Raw genomic sequence first — 20,192 nt, 5'->3', positions numbered from 1 at the left:
AGTAATGCTAATGTCGCTGTCAGCAGTGCCCCCATTGGCTGCTATCAGCACTGACCCCAATCATCAATGCCACATCTTGCTGCCTTCCTCAGTTTCCCTGGATGCTGAGCTGGCTTTTGACACTTGCTCCAATATTCCATCCAGCCAAGCTCCAATGCTCCATCTGATCTGGCTCCCATGCTCTAACTGCAGGTAGCATATGTGGACGCTTTCTTCTTGGAGGCTCATTAGTATTAGAAAATGTTTCCTCGTGGCTTGGAGGAGTCTCAGCTGGAGGATTTTTCATATACTTCTGTACAGGCACCTTTTAATTTTCTGTATTTTTTATAAGAAAATTGATGTCTTAGGCACATTTAGAGAAAACTTTACACTTGAACGCTCTCCTGCACTTCATTGTCTTCACACAAAGGTGAGTTTTGTGAAGAAGGTCTTTTCCCAACACCTATGATGTTCAATCAGAACTACATTATAAGGCCTCTCCAGTCTCCTAAATGAGAGTAAAGTATCACTAATGAGGAGTGACAAGGGGCAGATGCACAGCTAGTTGGCAGATGTTAGGATGCAGACTATTTCATCTTCTTCTGTGGTACTGAGATATCATCAAGGACTTGGGGCCTCTCAGAACATAGATACACATAACAGACATCTATCAGATGCTCAGCTCTCCTGAAGGCCAACATCAAACATTGTTGTCATCACAGAAATATACATGTACTCCAGAGACCATAGAACATGGGGTTATATGTTCTTGCTGTTTTAGTCCTTAAAGTGGAAAGACTTTCATGTATATTAGATTTATTCATATTGGTTTACGTGTGAGTGTTTTCCCGCACGTATGTATCTATACTACATGAATATATGATGTCCTCAGAGGTCAAAAGAGGACATTGGATTCCCTGAAATTGCTATTATACATGCTTGCAAAACATCACATAGTTGCTAAGAATCAAACTGGAGTTGTCTACTGGAGAACCAAGTGCTCCTAACCACTGAGCAATCCCTATAGCCCCTGTGGATAGAGTTGAGACTGCTTTTCTTCAAGAAAGAAATAATGTCCACTTCGTAATATCTGCACTGCCAAAAAGACTATGTTGCCAGGTCTTACAGCTGACTCTAGAACAAAAATAATATGAGGTGGCTAAAGGCTCTTGTTATCAAACCTGGTGACCTTAGTTTAATCCATAGAATTAAATTTAAGGGGAAGGGAAAGAACTACCTCCACAAAGTTGTCTTCTCATCTGCACACACACACACTGGGGCATGTGCACCCTTCCCTAGTTATGTCCACAACAACAACAAACAGGCAAACACATTGAAAATAAAAAGGGCTAGACTCCATGTAGTACCAGGATGATGGCTTTCATTACCATTAGTCAGGACATAATGTGTGGGCTCTGGTAAAAATGGCTCTATCAAAAATTTGGAATATTTGGCCTTTCCCAGCAATTATCATAAGGGGATAATGGGACTCACCAATATCAGGCTTTCTAACCTATTCCTGCCATCAATGAAACCAAGGCTGTCTCTTCATCAAGTGTCCATGCAGAAATATGGAATAAATAAAACTCTTATACAATGATGTCAAGTTAACTCCAAGCTTATGGATAATATAGGTTAGGACTTTGAACGGTCTATCAAAAAAAAAATTCCTCAGCATACGGTACAGAACTTTCTTGGACAAGGAACATTACAGCGCCTTCCTTTCTTTCTGATTACAAACCAGCTCACAACCAGTGTCAACCCTAATTTGAGATCCTCTCTGGAATGAAACGGGTTTCACAGCTCAGATTCAACTTGGGGTACATTTGTCAAATGCATCCTAAAAGCAGTGGCCCCTTTGGCAACTGTCTTCTCCTTGCACGGATCCACACACATGTTTAGAACCACACCAAGCTCCTTGAGTGCCTAATCCAGCTGTGCTCAGGGCTATAAACCAAAATCTGATGGCAGAGATAGACAGACGGAACAGTGTGCATCACAGAGTGACATGTACAGCTTGGGGTAACAATTTTATTCTGGAGAACCCAATGTGCTCCCCGGAAACTCCTTCCATCGTACGTCTTCAGAGCATCAGCCGTGGCCCTCAAGTACTTTCTTTAGATTTGATGGGGTGGGCTCCTGTGAAGAAGAAATTAATAGTAAAGGCTGAACAAGTGGCAGCCATTTCAGTGGATTGTCACAACTATGGCGAAAGAGCTGTGGGCATTTTGTCTGAGCAGTGTGTTGAGAACTAATTAGTACTGTGTAGGCGATGACAACTGCAAGAAATGTGACATAAGCCGCACCCAAGGAACTCACCAGGAGGAAGAGCTTCAGGAGGCAGAGAGCATGGCCACTGAGTAGCCGTCATTCCTCAGTAGTGATTCCTCAGGAAACATCCAAGTTCACACCTGAGCATCTGAGGAAACTGTAGAGTATTCCAAGAAACTCGGAACTTAAATGCCCCTAGATGGTATTTACCAGGCCTATTCTTCAGAGCTCTGGGCTCCTTTTCTCTCTCCAGACCCTCTTATACCCCTGTTAAAAGTTTCTGGCTCATGCTCCACTATGTTCATAGCAGCCTTATTTATAATGCCAGGAGCTGGAAAGAACCTTCAATAGAGGAATGGATACAGAAAATGGGGTACATCTACCCAATGGAATACTACACTGCTATCAAAAAGGATGACTTTATGAAATTCATAGGCAAATGGATGGAACTAGAAAATATCGTCCTGAGTGAGGTAACCCAATCACAGATAAACACAGCTGGTATGTAGTCACTGATAAGTGGATATTACCCCAAAAGCTCAGATTACATCCAAGATACAATCCACAGACCACATGAAGATCAAGAAGAAGGATGACCAAAGTGCAGATGATTCAGTCCTTCTTAGAAGGGGGAAAAATATTCATAGGAGGGGATATTGAGACAAAGTTTGGAGCAGAGACGGAAGGGATGTCCATTTAGAGCCTGCCCCACCTGGGGATCCAGCCCATATACATACAGCCACCAAACCCAGACACTATTGCTGATGCCAAGAAGTGCATGCTGACAGGAGCCTGATATAGCTGTCTCCTGAGAGGCTCTGCCAGAGCATGACAAACACAGAAGCAAATGCTCACAGCCAACCATGAACTGAGAACATGGTCTCTATTAGAGAAGTTAGAGAAAGGACTGAAGGAGCTGAAGGGTTTTGCAACTCCATAAGAACAACAATACCACCAACCAGAGCTCCAAGGAGACTAAACCACCATCCAAAGAGTACACATGGACAGAACCATGGCTCCAGCTGCATATGTAGTACAGGATGGCCTTGTTGGGCACCAATGGGAGGAGAAGCCCTTGGTTCTGCCAAGGCTCAGACTCCCCAGTGTAGGGAATATCGGAGGTGGGGGAAGTGGGAAGGGGGCGGGTGGCTAGGTTGGGAAACACCCTGATAGAAAAAAGGGGGAGGGAGGGGATAGGGGGTTTATGGACGGGAAACTGGGAAAGGGGTTAACATTTGAAATGTAAATAAATAAAAAAGTCCAATAAAAATGTTTCTTTCTATGAGATGGGGAGTCAGATTCACACACATTGCCACTGTCAGTCACTTTTTTAGGTGTGTTTGATCAGGGTCTAGTTGTGCAGGTTGGTCTTGAATCAACTTTGTAGCCCAGTTCGTCCTTGAACTTGTGGTCCTCTTGCCTCAGCCTCTCCAGTAGCTGAGATTGCCATTAGGAGGGTTGACTTCCTTCCTCTCTTGGCCCTGAGTCCACAAAGTCTGCCACTCAACTATATCCTGGAGGTAAGGAGGATGCCCTTTGAAGACCAAGGTCAATTTTTTATGAAGCTTTGATGAAAACCAAGTCTCTAAAATGTTCACTTGCCACGCATTTTGATTCTTTTCATTAAAACTATGGCTCCAAAACACAGAAGCAATAAGGCCATTAGGTTTGAAGTTCAGAATCCTGCAGCTAAGGTATTTTCAGGGTGTTTTGGGATGGGGTTCCAGAAACTTGTGTTGGCAAATGAAAATCTTTGCCTGTTAAATAACTGTGCTTTCTTCTCCTTACTCCAGAACTATCTGTGGTCTGCCTTTTCCTTCTCTCGGTCTATTTGTTCTATGAGTCCCTTCATAAGGGAACTCATGAAGAATCTACCTCTTCCAAACATGCCCCTCCCACCAGCCTTGTTTCACTTGCTCCATGGCCTTAGAGTTCAGCAGTGTGGTAGCCTGTAGCAGACTTTTGGTTTTCTCGAAGCTGAATTGAGTGAATCTTAGAATATTGTTTTGAAAGGCCTTTTCTCTTATCACCACTTGTGGAGGGACAGCTAGTTGGGTTCTGCATTTGTTCTATGTGAACTGTGCATTGCTGCTGTGAATACAGATGGAAAGATATCCCCTACCCTTCTAGAAGGTTTTCTTTTCCTGTATAATAGCCTGGATGTTCTGAAACTCACTTTGTAGACCAGGCTGGGCTCGAACTCAGACCTCCACCTTCCTCTTCCTCCTGAGAGATGAGATTAAAGGAATGCACCACCATTGACCAGCTGTTAAAATCTATTATTTTGACTCCAGGATTTTGGTCCCTTTGTACACACAGGGGTGGAAATGAGGCATCATGTGATAATCTCATGTTCACTGTTTGGAAGAAGTGCTTCACTCTTCCCGTATGGCTGAACAATTTCACTTTTTCTTGATTAGTGCAATGCTCTGGGTACCTCACTAAGACTTCCTCTTTTCTGGATGGTGTTACTTGCCACCCTTCTGGGAGTGGGAAAATAGTGTTGGGTTTTTGACTTGCATTTCTTTGTTTATGTGTGACTCTAAGCATCTTCTCTTGTGTTTATGACCATCATAACCTATATTCCTAGATCAAACATTTCTTTATATCTATCTTTTGATTTTAAACCTAGATAAGTTATTGATTTCTAAATATGTTGTCTAGTTGCTGGTATTGCCTTTAACTTTTATAGTTTACTTTAATAGAAGATTTTAACTTTGAAAATTTGAAATTGCATGTGTGTTGCCTATTCTGGGGCCATTTTTCTTCATAAGACTTTATTGAAATCGTGTTCAAAAGAATGAGGTTCTCTCACACAGGTGTGGTGAAAGAGCATTCTGTAGAAAATGTTTATAGTTAGCTGGACCTAGAAGCACAGGTCTATAATCTCAGCTACATGGGATGCAGATACAGGGAGATCGAAATTTCCAGGCTACCTAGGCTTCAGAGAAGTTGAGATTTCACCTGAAGAATATAATGTAGTGTAATTCACTAGAAGGAGGAGGAGAAGAAGGGGGAGGAGGAGGAGGAGGAGGAGGAGGAGGAGGAAGAAGAAGAGGAGGAGAAGGAAGAGGAGAAGAGGGGGGAGAGGGAGAGGGAGAGAGAGAGAGAGAGAGAGAGAGAGAGAGAGAGAGAGAGAGAGAGAATGAGAATGAGAATACAGCTTAATATTACAGTCCTTGACTAGAGTCCTTAGGCCACAGGGTAAACACACACAGACACACAGACACACACACACACACACACACACACACACACACACACACACACACACACCGTGCCTTAGTTGTGAATGACAGATGTAGGGATTTGTTATTTGTTCTAGAGTATGTTAGAAATACCTTTTAGAATATAGAACACTAACAACAGCCTTCCCTCACTTCCTTTAGAGGTAAAATCACTTCTAAACAATGCCCAGTCTGAGAACTACTGAAAAGGAATTGTGAAGGTGTCAGAAGAGATAGAAAATTTAAAAAACATGCACAGAGTATGCAAACTGTAGTTTATTTCCTGCATAATATGGAATATTAAATAGTTGTCCTTTTATTTTATCCACAGAAACAAGCTGGCAGAACACATGAACATGGATGGACAGAAAGTGAAGGTCAGTCAGTCAGCCCACGTAGTTTGAAAGAGTACTCCATCTCTAGCCTAACTTAGAATATGAATGGCTTTGTCCTATGAACTATGTAATTGATGTTCTTTTCTTTTTGTATATTCTTTTTTATCATCATGAGGTTTTTTTTGTCTTTTGTTTGGTCAAAATTATTCTATGACATTGATGTTAATTTCTGTTGACTGAAAATTTTTGACATGTATAAAATGAATGAAAATATAGGTACTACATATATTTAATTGTTCCTGTATCAGAAGCCAAATTTCTAAGTTTAAAACTGAACTTGTATATATTTCAGAAAAATTAATTCTATTAACTTATTATTGGATTTTTATTTACATTTTCCAGGATTCCCGGGCATGAGCCCCCTATCTCATCCCCCCCTCTTCTATAAGGTTTTTCCCCTCCACAACCATACAACCTCTCCGCACCCCCCCCTCCTGACATTCCCCTGCACTGGTGTTCCAACTTTGGCAGGACCAAGGGCTTCCCCTTCCACTGGTGATCTTACTAGGATATTCATTGCTACCTATGAGGTTGGAGCCCAGGGTCAGTCCATGTATAGTCTTTAGGTAGTGGCTTAGTCCCTGGAAGCTCTGGTTGGCAGGCAAGGTTGTTCTTATGGGGTTGCAAGCTCCTTCAGCTCTTTCAATCCTTCCTCTGAATCTCCCTAAGGTGGTCCTGTACTCAGTTCAGTGATTTGCTGCTAGCATTTGTCTCTGTATTTGTCATGCTCTGGCTGTGTCTCTCAGGAGACAGCCAGCTCCAGCTCCTGTCAGCCTGCACTTCTTTTTTTTTTTTTTTTTTTTTTTTTTTACTTCTAGCTTTTTTATTTTTTTATGATGTTAACAATGGAAGATTTCCCAAAGTTAAAAAAAAACTTTGAAAAATAGAAAGTCTCATACTATTTACATGACATATGAGTACAGGTTCCAGTGTCATACAAATATCCCATTAGAAACAGTGAGAAGGCATGACGTAATTCTCTGCCTTTTAGATGTGAAGCCTAATACTTGTGGTCTCCCTTTTGAGCTGTGTTATCTGTTATCCTGATACAGAAACTATTTGGTAGTGAAAGGCTGGAAGACTACTGGTGAACTTCAATGCCTTCCAATTTGTTTTTTTCTTTTTTATTTTCAAAACTTACTGCATTTTAATGCTCTGTATGCCTTTGCACTACCCATAGCTAGTTCTACTCTCACTTTTCAAATGACCAAGCATTAGTCACATGAACCGTTATATGTTTATAGATTAAAAATTCAAGCATAACCATGTATAGCCATGCCGTGTGCGGTATGTATCTAATCTGGGGATTCCCTCCTGCTTTCCTTTGTTTCCATGTTACCAACTGTTTGTTAAAAACATTTCTAGGGGGTTGGGGATTTAGCTCAGTGGTAGAGCGCTTGCCTAGGAAGCGCAAGGCCCTGGGTTCGGTCCCCAGCTCCAAAAAAAAAAAAAAAATTTTCTAAAAAAAATGGAATAATCCATCTCACCAATTAATCAAAAACCTAAGATTAAAAATTCTTCATTATATTTTCATTTGTATTTAAAAATACACTGGAAATTCCGTATAGGCCCATGATCGAGCTTATTTTCGACGTACATTTTTTCGGTTTTGAAGACACGGTTTGTCTGACAAGACCTTTCACAAGCTGAACAACAAGATCAGGCAAGTCCAGTAGCTTTCGCTGATGCTGCTGCCGATGACGCAAGTCGCTTCCTTGCTGCTGGATCTGGGTGCCTGTCATTTGCCCTTTAGTTTTCTGGCCACAGTGATACTAACTGTATGCTGATGCAGTTGTAGGAATGCTGTACAACACCATAGTATCTGAAGATAAATGCTGTCCGCATAATTGAAAACTGCAGTTGCCAGAGAAGCTGCCACCAAAATTAACTGGACTGCTGTATTGACCTTGCTGCTGAATGTTGGTTTTAACTTAGCAGGGGTATAGCAAGGATTGAAGTACTAAGCTAGTGTCCGCGGTGCTGGCAGAGTTCGGTATCTGACATAAAACACAACAGCGATCAACAATACGTCTCTTGAAATTATCATGTAAGTGAGTGGGACTGAAATAAGATCTGCATAGGTCAAGCTAATATATAAGATGCTGATAAAAACTTTATCAGCAAGTGGATTAAGAGCACTTCCCAAAGCTGATTTCTGATTGGCCCGGTTTCGAGCAATAAATCCATCCAACAAATCCGTTAGCCCGGCTAAAGCAAAAACACCTAGTGCAGCATTAAAATCTTCTTCAAGAATCAGATAGCCCAACACCGTGGCCAGGCCAATTCTCATCATTGACAACAAATGTGGGATTGTCCATGGATTTTCATAGGAGCTGGTGGCGCGTGCCCTGAAGCGCCTGGCACTGAGGACCTGCGCAGTGGCACCTCCTCCAATGATGGGCTCTGCACCTCCTCCAAAGGCGGGCTCCCGGGGCTGACTTCCCCGCGCCTGAGCAGTGGGTCCGCAGGCTGGCCCTGGGCAGCCACAAGGCGAACGCGGCCGGTCGCAGCCGCCAGCGCTCTGCCAGGCAGCCCAGGCAGCAACTCACTGGTGGCAGCAGGGCCCTGCCGGAGCCGCCTAGGCCGAGCCGCGCCCCGGGAGGCCAGATGGCCAGGCGAAGGGACCCCCAGGCGCCGCATACCACGCGCCAAGCCAACATGGCCTTGCAGCTTCCTTGAGAACTCAGAAGCCCCTGGCACCAGCCGCCAGCTTCTCTATAGAAATCGAGCAGTTCCACAGCCTTATGGATACCTCCATACTAATTTCCACACACTGGCCCAGCATACACTTCTTAGCTTCATCAATCTTATCTAGTTTCGGTGGCTGTATACATATGGGGTGGGGCAGGCTCTGAATGGCACCTAACCCTTCATTCTCTGCTCCAAACATTGTCTCCATATCCCCTCCTGTGAATATTTTGTTCCCTCTTCTAAGAAGGAGTGAAGCATTCGAGCTTTTGGGCTAATACTGCTTTATCAGTGAGTGCATACCATGCATGGTTTTTTGTGATTGGGTTACCTCACTCAGGAAGATATTTTGTTTAAAATTTCATGAAGTCACTTCTTTAATAGCTGATTAGTACTCCATTGGGTAGATGTGCCACATTTTCTGTATCCATTCCTCTGTTGAAGGGCATCTGGGTTCTTTCCAGCTTCTGGCTATTAGAAATAAGGCTGCGGTGAACATAGTGGAGCATGTGTCCTTGTTGTATGTTGGAGCAACGTTTTGGTTTATACCCAGGAGTGATATGGCTGGGTCCTCAAGTAGTACAATGTCCAATTTTCTGAGGGTCCCCCAGACTGATTTCCAGAATGGTTGTACCAGCTTGCAATCCCACCAACTATGGAGGAGTGTTCCTCTTTCTCCACATCCTTGCCAGCATCTGCTGTCACCTGAGTTTTTGATCTTAGCCATTCTCACTGGTGTGAGGAGAAATCTCAGGGTTGTTTTGATTTGCATTTCCCTTATGACTAAAGATGTTGAACATTTCTTTAGGTGTTTCTCAGCCATTCGGCATTCCTCAGCTGTGAATTCTTTGTTTAGCTCTGAACCCCATTTTTAATAGGGTTATTTGTCTCCCTGCGGTCTAACTTCTTGAGTTCTTTGTATATTTTGGATATAAGGCCTCTATCTGTTCTAGGATTGGTAAAGATCTTTTCCCGATCTGTTGGTTGCCGTTTTGTCCTAACCACAGTGTCCTTTGCCTTACAGAAGCTTTGCAGTTTTATGAGATCCCATTTGTCGATTCTTGATCTTAGAGCATAAGCCATGGTGTTTTGTTCAGGAAATTTTTTCCAGTGCCCATGTGTTCCAGATGCTTCCCTAGTTTTTCTTCTATTAGTTTGAGTGTGTCTGGTTTGATGTGGAGGTCCTTGATCCACTTGGACTTAAGCTTTGTACAGGGTGATAAGCATGGATCGATCTGCATTCTTCTACATGTTGACCTCCAGTTGAACCAGCACCATTTGTTGGGTCTTTCTGTGGTTTTGGTATAAGCGTAATTGTGCCTTCTTATAAGGAATTGGGTAGTGCTCCTTCTGTTTCTATTTTGTGGAATAGTGAGGTCTTCTATGCACTAACCCCATCTTGTCCTGGGATCTTTTTGGTTGGGAGACTTTTAATAACTGCTTCTATTTCTTTAGGAGTTGTGGGATTGTTTAAATGGTTTATCTGATCCTGATTTAACTTTGATACCTAGTATTTGTCTAGAAAATTGTCCATTGCTTTCCTTCACAGAAAAAGAACGTTTTTTAAAAATTCTTGCAAAAAGCAGATCAGATCAGGAGCAGGGCTGGGACACATAAGGGCCGCCATCCCGGAAGAACAAGGGAAGATGGAGTCTCTTGATCTTTATGGTCAGTGTTAACCTTTCTCCTGCCTCCAGGCTCTCTGTCTTCACCTTTCCTAGGACTTCTCTGGTCAGTTTCTTATCCTGCTACCTCTCTACCTGGTTCCTGTTGAGGGTGTCTTGGGAGAAGGGTGATGGGAGCAGGGTTCGTAGGTCATAAAGAGCATGAAGAGGCACACTTGAGTCTGGCAGAAATAATAGTTAAATGTCTATCTTATGCATTTAAGAAACAAATATTTTAGTGACTCTGTCTGGGACAAAATGGGGAATCAGAACCTTAAATGGTGGAAAGAGAGAAGCTAGATGCTTGTTTCTAGTGCTCCCAGGAGGGGAAACCTCCTTCAGCAGGAGCAGGAAGTATGGAACTCTGGCCTGATGTTGAAGCCTTGCCTAAGGCCCTGTCGGAAACACCCTGCTATCAAAAATCTCCAGAGTTCCTTCTTCCTCATTGCTGACTTCACAATGAAGGTGATGTGTCAAAGACGGCCCTTTGCTTGCTAAGCCTGAAAATGAGAGTACATTTTGCGACTTCTGTATTTTTCCTAACAAAACGAACACTTATCAAGAGTAGCAAGGGCATCAAGAGGCAGTTTCATAACTGTGGTCAGATGTCTGTATCCTATGATGTGGTAGCGGGACAGCATCAAGGACTTGGGGCCCCTCACAATCTAGACATGTCACTTAAAATTGGAAAAACTATCAAAAGCTTTAAAACGGTAGAGGAGAGGCAATGGACTCAGCTGACTCTCTACCCTGACACAAAGCTGGACCTCACTGTGGGTGAATCACAGGCACATGACCATAGTCATTCCTCGTGCCTTCTTTTCCTGTGGCTCTGAAGATGAAACCCAGTGTCACAATTGTGAAGCCATCTACCACTGAACAATACCAATTGTCCCATTGAGTATTTGAATCTCGAGAAAGCAGCTGCTACACCATAGCTTCAGGCCTCAACGGCATCTGAACGCCTGCCTGTTTTCTTCATGGTGATTATCATTCAACAGGCTAAGCCGGCCCCTTTCCCCTGTGACTTCAGGCACAGCTTAATTACAGGCACTCCATATGGCATTGGTAACATAGAAGAATCCAATGCTCATGGTTCTACCAGATGAGTCTCAGGCCACATTTTCTTGGTGGTGATGAGGGATCCCTAGGGAACCATCCTTGTACCCACCACTCTAATAATACTTTCTGAGACTGAACACAAATGTGAAGAGCTAGGAGCCAGGAACCATGAGACAGGGGTCAGGGTCCAGGGGTCAGGAGCCAGGAGCCAGGAGCCAGGAGCCAGGAGCCAGGAGCCAGGAGCCAGGAGTAACTTTAGGTCACAAAACTCCATCAATGGTGGCCTGTGGGGACACACTGATGAAAGCAGAGCGGTTGGGGCATTACACCTTCACTCAGGGTGTAGCAGGGGCCTTGCTGGATTAGTGTTTCCACAAGCAATTCCATGCCTGTGGTGAGAATCTCAGAATCCCAGGTGCCCAAGGAGCAAGTCTTCTCCCAGGAGAATTCTGACCTCACAGATCTGACAAGAGTTTCACAGGGAATCCGCATATGCCCGTGCCCCTCCCTTCACTTACTCTCTAGGCTCTTCTCTAGTTTTGGCTGACAGCTCCCTGCTTTTCACACTGTGAATCTTTCACACAAATCATCACAGCACGTTCAATGACATCTCAGCACACATCTAACATTTTCAACAGTGTGGCACTGTTCTTACCAGTGTGTAACAAGACTCAAGACTGCTCAAAGCCAGCTTCAGATAAGAGTGAATCTGAAGTAGGATCATGTGATCTTAGACTTACGTGAAGATGGATGGTCCCTTTAAGAGGGGCATACTTCTTGCTCGTAGAGTTGTAGCTCCCTACCCAGGACTTATGAGATTGTAATTGTTACAAAGAACTGTTAAATTATTAACTTTTTGAAAATTAAAAGGAGGAACAACTTGTTAACTGCAATTTTTAAAGGAAGAAAAGTGCTCACCTTAAGAAGGTTATCCCACAAAGGACCAAAGAGGGAGGTAAAGAGGGAGTCCAGAAAAAGGATTCTATAAAACCTCAATCCCAGAGGCCCCCTGGAGGGGGGCTCTCAGTTTGGGGGCCTCCTGTACTGATGGGAGCCGTTTGCTCTCATAACATTTGCAGTTTCCGTTCTCCTTCCTTTCTCTCTGGCTCTCTGTTTTTCATGTCTTTTGCCGTTCTGTCTGTCCATCATATTTAATGTTCAGGTAGATCCTGTCACCCAGATCAGTCTGCACCTCCCACCCCATGCCACCCCTACACGTCATGGCTCCCATTTCTCTGATCTCTTTTTATTTGCTACATTCTAAAATGAAAAAACAGCAGTGATCACACAGGTAGGGGAGGGAAGGAGTGAGAGAGTATCGGCCACACAGAATGAAACAGGGATAGAAGAGGAGAGAGAAGGATCCAGAAGAAAAATGTCACACTGCTGTTGATGCTCCAGGCTTCCTGGAATAGAAAGGCGGTGACATCAAAAGCAGTAGCCAAGAAGAGAAGCAGCACAAAGAAAAGCCCATCGCAAAGAGCTGAGGTCACATACCATCTACAGACTACACAGGTCCATTTGCCACCGAAAGAATTAGAGAGGTCGCTCCAAATGTACCATAACCCCCAGCTTTCAGACACAGTAAATATAGGTGTTTGTTAGGGTGGCCCTTGGCTGTCCCACAGATTCCTTTCTTTCTGACTTGGATAAAAGCCACCCTGAGACCTCAGGATACCTGGCCTCTCCTCCTCAAATTGGGTTCTAGAAGTGGGGTGGGAAGAGGGCTAAGGGATTGGCTAAGCCAAGTTTTAAAAAGCCAATTAATTTTTGCATGCATTTTTCCTATTCTGAGAATTTCATACATGAGAACTATATTAACACTATTTCCACCCCAGACTCCCCCCTTCCAATTCTCAAGTTCCCTATCAGTCCTCATTTTTTGAAGTTTTATGATACAGAGGGGGGGGGAGAAACAGACACCTAGTTCTGTTACTATTTTAAGTGTTTAGCATATCAGTGGAAAGAATTCAGTGCTACGTTTTAATTTTCTGGAATACTTTAAATTTTAATAACAAGCAGATTATTGAGTCTACTGGAGAGTCCAGTCTGCAGCTGATTCTCATTGCAGGTTTCCTGAAGGTCAGGGTGTGATGGTGCCTGTCCTAAGGAGATTCTCCAGGGTTAGTTTTTTGCAGTACTAGGGATAGAATATGGGCCTCACATATTTTTGTCAAGCAACATACCACAGGCAATACCCTTAAACCCCTCAGAGTATAAGAAGTATAAATAATAAGTTTCTTCAGTGCATATAAAATCTCACTAGCATATAAAGTTTTACAATATGTTTAATAATTATGAAACTGTTTGGTATACTAAATAAATTTCTCTCTCATTGTAGGATTGCTTTGCAACTAAGGAAATAATTCACCATAAGAATAAGTGGAAATCAAGCGTATATATCTTTCTATCTTACTTGACCTTTTTCCCTTACTGCTTTTAATATTATTTCTTTGTTTTGTGCATTGGTTTTTTTATTATTATGTGACTAGAGGAATTTCTTTTCTGTTCCAATCTATTTGGAGTTGAGGGGTTCTTGTATGTTCATGGATATCTCTTTCTTTAGGTTAGGGAAGTTTTCTTCTATAATTTTGTTGAAGATATTTAGTGGCCCTTTACGTTAGAAGTCCTCACTCTCTTCTATACCTATTATTATCCTTAGGTTTGATCTTACCATTGTGTCCTGGATTTCCTGGATGTTTTGGCTTAGGAGCTTTTTGAGTTTTACATTATCTTTGATGGTTGTGTCAATGTTTTCTGTGGTATCTTCTGCCCCTAGATTCTCTCTTCTATCTCTTGTATTCTGTTGGTGATGCTTGCGTCTATGACTCCTGATCTGTTTCCTGGGTTTTCTATCTCCAGGGTTGTCTCCCTTTGTGATTCCTTTATTTTTTCTATTTTCAGTTTTATATCCCAGATGGTTTTGTTCAATTCTTTCACCTGTTTCATTGTGTTTTCCTGTAATTCTTTAAGGGATTTTGTGTTTCCTCTTTAAGGGCTTCTACTTGTTTACCTGTGTTATCCTGCATTTCTTTAGGGGAGTTATTTAAGTTCTTCTTAAAGTCCTCTGTCATCATCATAAAATATTATTTTAAATCCAGATCTAGCTTTCCCAGTGTGTTTGGATATCCAGTATTTGCTATGGTGCGAGAACTGGGCTCTGATAATGCCAAGTAGTCTTGGTTTCTGTTGCTTAGTTTCCTGTGCTTGCTTCTCAGGTTGTCTCTGGTGTCAGCTGGTCTTACTGTTGCAGACAGTGACTTGACTATCCTGTAATCCTGTGTGTCAGCACTCCTGTAGACTTGTTCTCTTTCAGCTGGATCTAGGTACAGAGAGCTCTCTGACTGGGTCATCTCTGGGTGCAAGCAGAAACTGGTACTGTCCTGTCCCAGATTGCTCCTGGGTTTGTTTGTCCTGAAGCCTCCAGGCAGATCGCACGGAACAAAAGTGTTGGTCATATCCCTGCTCTCAGGTGTGTCAGAGAAACAGTTTGTTTCTACACAGGACTGAGTTCCACCTATACTCAAGAGTTTCTTTCTTGTCTTTTCTTCTTGAGGCAGCAGAGGGGAAAGAGCATTAGCAGGGAATAAGACTTACTCTTATGAGATATTAAGGGTTGCTGTATAATAATTAAACATTTATTTATCAAAGTCTAAGTTACTATGCTCCTGTAGCTGACCTGCATTCTGGGTTCCTCTGAGTCCAGAAACTGCAGTCTCTGGCACTTCATACCTCAGCCTAAAACAGCAAGAGATTAAGTAAAGGATTAATTCCTAGAGCCTATTCCCTTTTGTTCAGATGCCTCTTACTTGTCAGGCTAGGGAAAAGTTTGGAGTCATAAACTTCTATTGAACCAGGAGAAGAGAATAACCACCACAGAAGGAAAAACATTTACATAAGTAAATGTGCATAAACACATAAACTCATATACAGATTCATGCATGTGCATTTAGACATTTCCATTCAAACAATTGGGTTCAGCTTGCATACATTCTCACAATTACATACTTAGACACACACATTCATACTTACATATGCATATGGAGCAAAAGAAGTCACTCATTCTAGATAAAAAAAATGAGCTTTAGTGCATAGCAAAAGAAAAAAGCTTATACCTTTTTAATGCTAAATGAATTAAACCCAAGTTTGTAAGAAGAAACTTTGTTCCTTTAATAAGACTAAGTCTGCCTTGTTATTAAGAAAGGATCTGTTCTGTCCCATGTTCAAGAGAAGCCTGCCTGCTTCTTCTGATCTCTCTGCAGTTTCTTTTTTCCCATTTTCCTCTGCATTCTGCATTCTGCACATTGCTCTTAGTATTTTATATTTCCTATAGTTTCTACGTTATTCTACTCTGCATCCCCCTTCTAATCTTGCTCTCTCCTCCTGTTCTGATGTCCCAATAATGCTCTCACTCTCAATGCCTTTTCTCCCAAAGCTATGCCTATACTTCTAAGTTCTTCTTGAGTTCAGTTCTGCCTAAATATGTTCTCTCTAAAGACTTCTCAGCTCAGTTTCCTGACTATTGCCCTTCTCTTCCATCTTTCAGAATACATGGTCACATGGTAAAAAGTTCATCACTTTCACTCATGAAAATCAAATCATAAATTGAAATAGAATTTTACAACAGAGAATTTTTGCATGCATATCCATTAGGAGTAATTATCTGGCTAAACATTCATCACCAGTCCCAGCTCCACAGGTTCATTGAAAGTAAAAACTGTAACTAAGTTATTAGTGAAGTTTTGTATAGATAAACCCAGTCAGCACTTTATCTTCTGTCCTACAACCTATAACAAATTTAGTTCCCTTTATATGACCTTTGTTTAATTGTTTTACAACCTCTTGGGATATGCTCTGAGTAGTAGAAAGTCTGGTTACTATGTAGATGCAATTAACTGGTGACACATAGAAGATTGACAGAGTTCTCATTTCAGTTTTGACTACCAGAAAAGGACCTAATAGCCTTCCCATTATAAAAGAGCTTAATAAATACTGATACAATTTTAGGAATTTTTTTATATGATCACCATTTAGAATTAAGAAGTCTAATTAATTCTAGAGAAGGGGACCCAGATTCTGCCAAGAGAAAGTTGGTCTCCAGGAGCACTGACAAACATGAGAACAGAAGTAAGACCACCACTTCTGCTCCAAGAGACCAGCCTGGAACCTATGGACACAGGAACCAAGGAGCAGTCTGGGACAAGATCCTTCCAGTTTCCACCTGCACCCAGAACTTATCCTGTGACACAGTTCTCTGCGTCCAAATGCTGCCAGGAGAAAGCTAGATTCCAGGAGTGCTGACAAACAGGCTTACAGGAGGGTCAAGCCACTGTCAGAGACAACAAGACCACCTAAAACTAGAGATAAGCAGATGGCAAGAGGCAAGGCTGAGGACCTAAGCAACAAAAACTAAGGCCACATGGCATCATCAGAACACAGCTCCCCCACGACAGCAAGCCCTGGATACCCCCAACACACTGAAAAAGCAAGATTTTGATTTAAAATCACAACGTGTGATGATGTTAGAGGTTTTGAAGAAGGACAAAAATAACTCCCTTAAAGAAATACTGGACAATACAGGTAAATAGGCAGAAGCCCTTAAAGAGGAAACACAAAAATCCCTTAAAGAATTACAGGAAAACACAAACAAACAGGTGAGAGAATTGAACAACACCATCAAGGATCTAAAAATGGAAAGAGAAACAATAGAGGAATCATAAATGGAGACAACCCTGAAGATAGAAAACCCAAGAAAGAGATCAGGTGTCATAGATGAAGCGTTACCAACAGAATACAAGAGATAGAAGAGAGAATATCAGGGCAGAAGATACCATAGAAAACATTGACACAACCATCAAAATAAATGTAAAACCCAAAAAGCTCCTAACCCAAAACATCCAGGAAATACAGGAAACAATGAGAAGATTAAACCTAAGGATAGTAGGTATAGAAGAGAGCAAAGATTCCTAACTTAAAGGGCTAGTAAATATCTTCAACAAAATTATAGAAGAAAACTTCCCTAACCTAAACAAAGAGATGCCAATAAGCATACAAGAAGCATATAGAACTCCAAATAGATTGGAACAGAAAAGAAATTCCTCTAGTCACATAATAGTCAAAACACCAAAAGCACAAGACAAAGAAAGAATTTTGAAAGCAGTAAGGGAAAAAAGTCAAGTAAGATATAAAGGCAGACCTATCAGAATTACACGAGACTTCTCACCAGAGACTATGAAAGGCAGAAGATCCTGGACAGATATCATACAGACCCTAAGAGAACACAAATGCCAGCTCATGCTACCATATCAAGGAAAACTCTCAATTAACATAGATGGAGAAACCAAGATATTCCATGACAAAACCAAATTTACACAATATCATTCCATAAATCCAGCCCTACAAAGATAATCAATGGAAAACTCCAACACAAGGAGAGACACTACATTCTAGAAAAAGCAAGAAAGTAATATAATTTGAATTAATATAAAGTAATTAACCCCAAAAAAGATAGCCACACAAACATAATTCCACCCCTAACAACAAACATAATAGGAAACAACAATCATTGGCCCCTAATATCTCTCAACATCAATGAACACAATTCCCCAATAAATAGACATAGACTAACAGACTGGATACATAAAGAGGACCCAGCATTTTGCTGCATGTGGGAAACACACCTCAGTGACAAAGACAGACATTACCTCAGAGCAAAAGGCTGGAAAACAATTTTCCAAGCACATAGTCCGAAGAAACAAGCTGGAGTAGCCATTCTAATATAGAGTAAAATTGACTTTCAACGAAAAGTTATCAAAAAGATAAGGAAGGACAGTTCATATTCATCAAACAATAAATACACCAAGATGAACTCTCAATCCTGACTATCTATGCTCCAAATGCAAGGACACCTACATTCATAAATGAAACCTTATTAACGCTCAAAGAACACATTGCATCTGATACAAAAATGGTGGGAGATTTCCACACCCCACTCTCATCAATGGACAGATCATAGAAACAGAAACTAAGCAGAGACATAGAGAAACTAACAGAAGTTATGAACCAAATTGAACCAAATGGATTACCTGATATTTATACAACACTTCATCCTAAAACAAAAGAATATACCTTCTTCTCAACACCTCATGTACCTTCTCCTAAACTAACCATATAATCAGTCACAAAACAGGCCTCAACATATACAAAAAGATTGAAATAATCCTATGCATCCTTATCAGATCACCATCCTATCAGACCAGAGTCTGGTCTTCAATAGCAACAAAAATGACAGAAAACCCACGCATTCATGGAAGCTGGACAACGTTCTACTCAATGATAACTTGGTCAAGAAGAAATAAAGAAAGAAATTAAAGAATTGTTAGAATTTAATGAAAATGAAGGCACAACATACCCAAAGTTATGGGACACAAAGAAAGCAGCGCTAAGAGGGAAACTCACAGTTCTGAGTACCTCCAAAAAGAAACTGGAGCGAGCATACACCAGCATCTTGACAGCACAGCTAAAGCTCAAAAAGAAGCAAATACCCAGGAGGAGTAGATGGCAGGAAATAACTGAACTCAGAGCTGAAATCAAGCAAGTAGAAACAAAAAGAAAAATACTTTTAAAAATGATGCTAGATATTGTGTGGAGGGCCGCCCCCACATTCTCCATTGTAAGATGGCGCCGATATCTGGCAGGATCCACCTAATAAAAGGGCAATACGCAAGCGCCTGGTAAATTCCTCACTCAGGGGGACACGTATGCTGTGGTACGTCATCTGGCACGTTTGGCAGCGACCAGCCAGAGAGTGACACATCCTAGGCGAGGATAGTTTCCTATATAAGGGATGGTCTTTCCCTCACTCGGGGTCTCCGTATTGTAAGCTTATGCTCTCGCTCTCAAGATGCATTAAAGCTTTTCTGCAGAAGGATCCTTTGTGTCCTGCGATGTTCTTGCTGGCGAGACGTAGCGTGGGACATTTGGTGCCGAAACCCGGAAGAAAGACCTCATCAGCACCTCCGGAGACCCTTTGGTGACAAGGAGGATTCAGAACTGCAGGTAAAAAAAAATACGTTCAGAGAGGCATGCATTTCTTGGACTTTGATTTGGGGTTGTCGCCGCCTTGGGAAGGATTTGTTGAGGCTATGGTATTTGTTCTTGGAGCCACCCTACTCTTTCTTATTATTATGTACTGTTTTCACCGTTTCCGCTGCTAAAAGGACAGCAGTTGCAGGCGCGTCTCAGTCTCTCGTAAATAAGTGAGCTTCGAGCAGCTCCCTTTTACTGTTGGGGAGCAGGGACGCGATAGCACCGCCCGGGAAGTGCGCGTAAGACTCCCGTATATAAGAGAGCAGCGTGTCTGTTTCTACTCACGCCTTGTCAGACGGACGTAGATAAGCCGCCTGGCATTCTTGGTCCCTCATGGGATCCTCACAGTCTGTGATCACGGCTTTGGAAACGGTGCTAAAGCAGAGGGACATTAAAATTGGAGGAAGAACACTTAAAAACTTTGTGAAAGAAGTGGACAGGGTGGCTCCTTGGTTTGCCTGTTCAGGCTCGTTTACAATCGCCTCATGGGACAAACTTGGAAGGGACCTAGACAGAAAATTGGCGGAGAAAGATCTGCGGCTAGGAACTAAAGCCATATGGAAACTAGTCAAAAATTGCTTAGCAGATGAAGTATGTAGGGCAGCAGTGGTAGGAGGACAGACTGCTCTCGAGGTGGTCCAGGACAGCATGTCAGAAACTGAACGTAGTGAGAGATTAGGCGGGCGCAAGAGAAAGGACGTCCTGAAAAAGAAAAAGAGCCCTCCCGGTAAGTCCACGGACAAGGAAGGGTTAAAGCTTTCAGATTCTGGCACTTCCCTCTCCACACAGCAACCAGGAGGGGGAGCCAGCATATACCC

At 42.2% G+C, this 20,192-nt stretch overlaps 1 pseudogene; it reads right to left on the bottom strand.

Annotated features, from left to right (window-relative positions):
- Nucleotides 1-7,380: 7,380 nt before the first annotated feature.
- On the bottom strand, nt 7,381-8,532 carry Crls1-ps2 (cardiolipin synthase 1, pseudogene 2; annotated as a pseudogene).
- Nucleotides 8,533-20,192: the final 11,660 nt, after the last annotated feature.

The sequence above is a fragment of the Rattus norvegicus genome, chromosome X (assembly GCF_021556685.1).
Source record: "Rattus norvegicus strain SHRSP/BbbUtx chromosome X, alternate assembly SHRSP_T2T, whole genome shotgun sequence".
In the NCBI taxonomy this organism is placed as follows: domain Eukaryota; kingdom Metazoa; phylum Chordata; class Mammalia; order Rodentia; family Muridae; genus Rattus; species Rattus norvegicus.
This window is presented reverse-complemented; position numbering and strand designations above follow the sequence as displayed.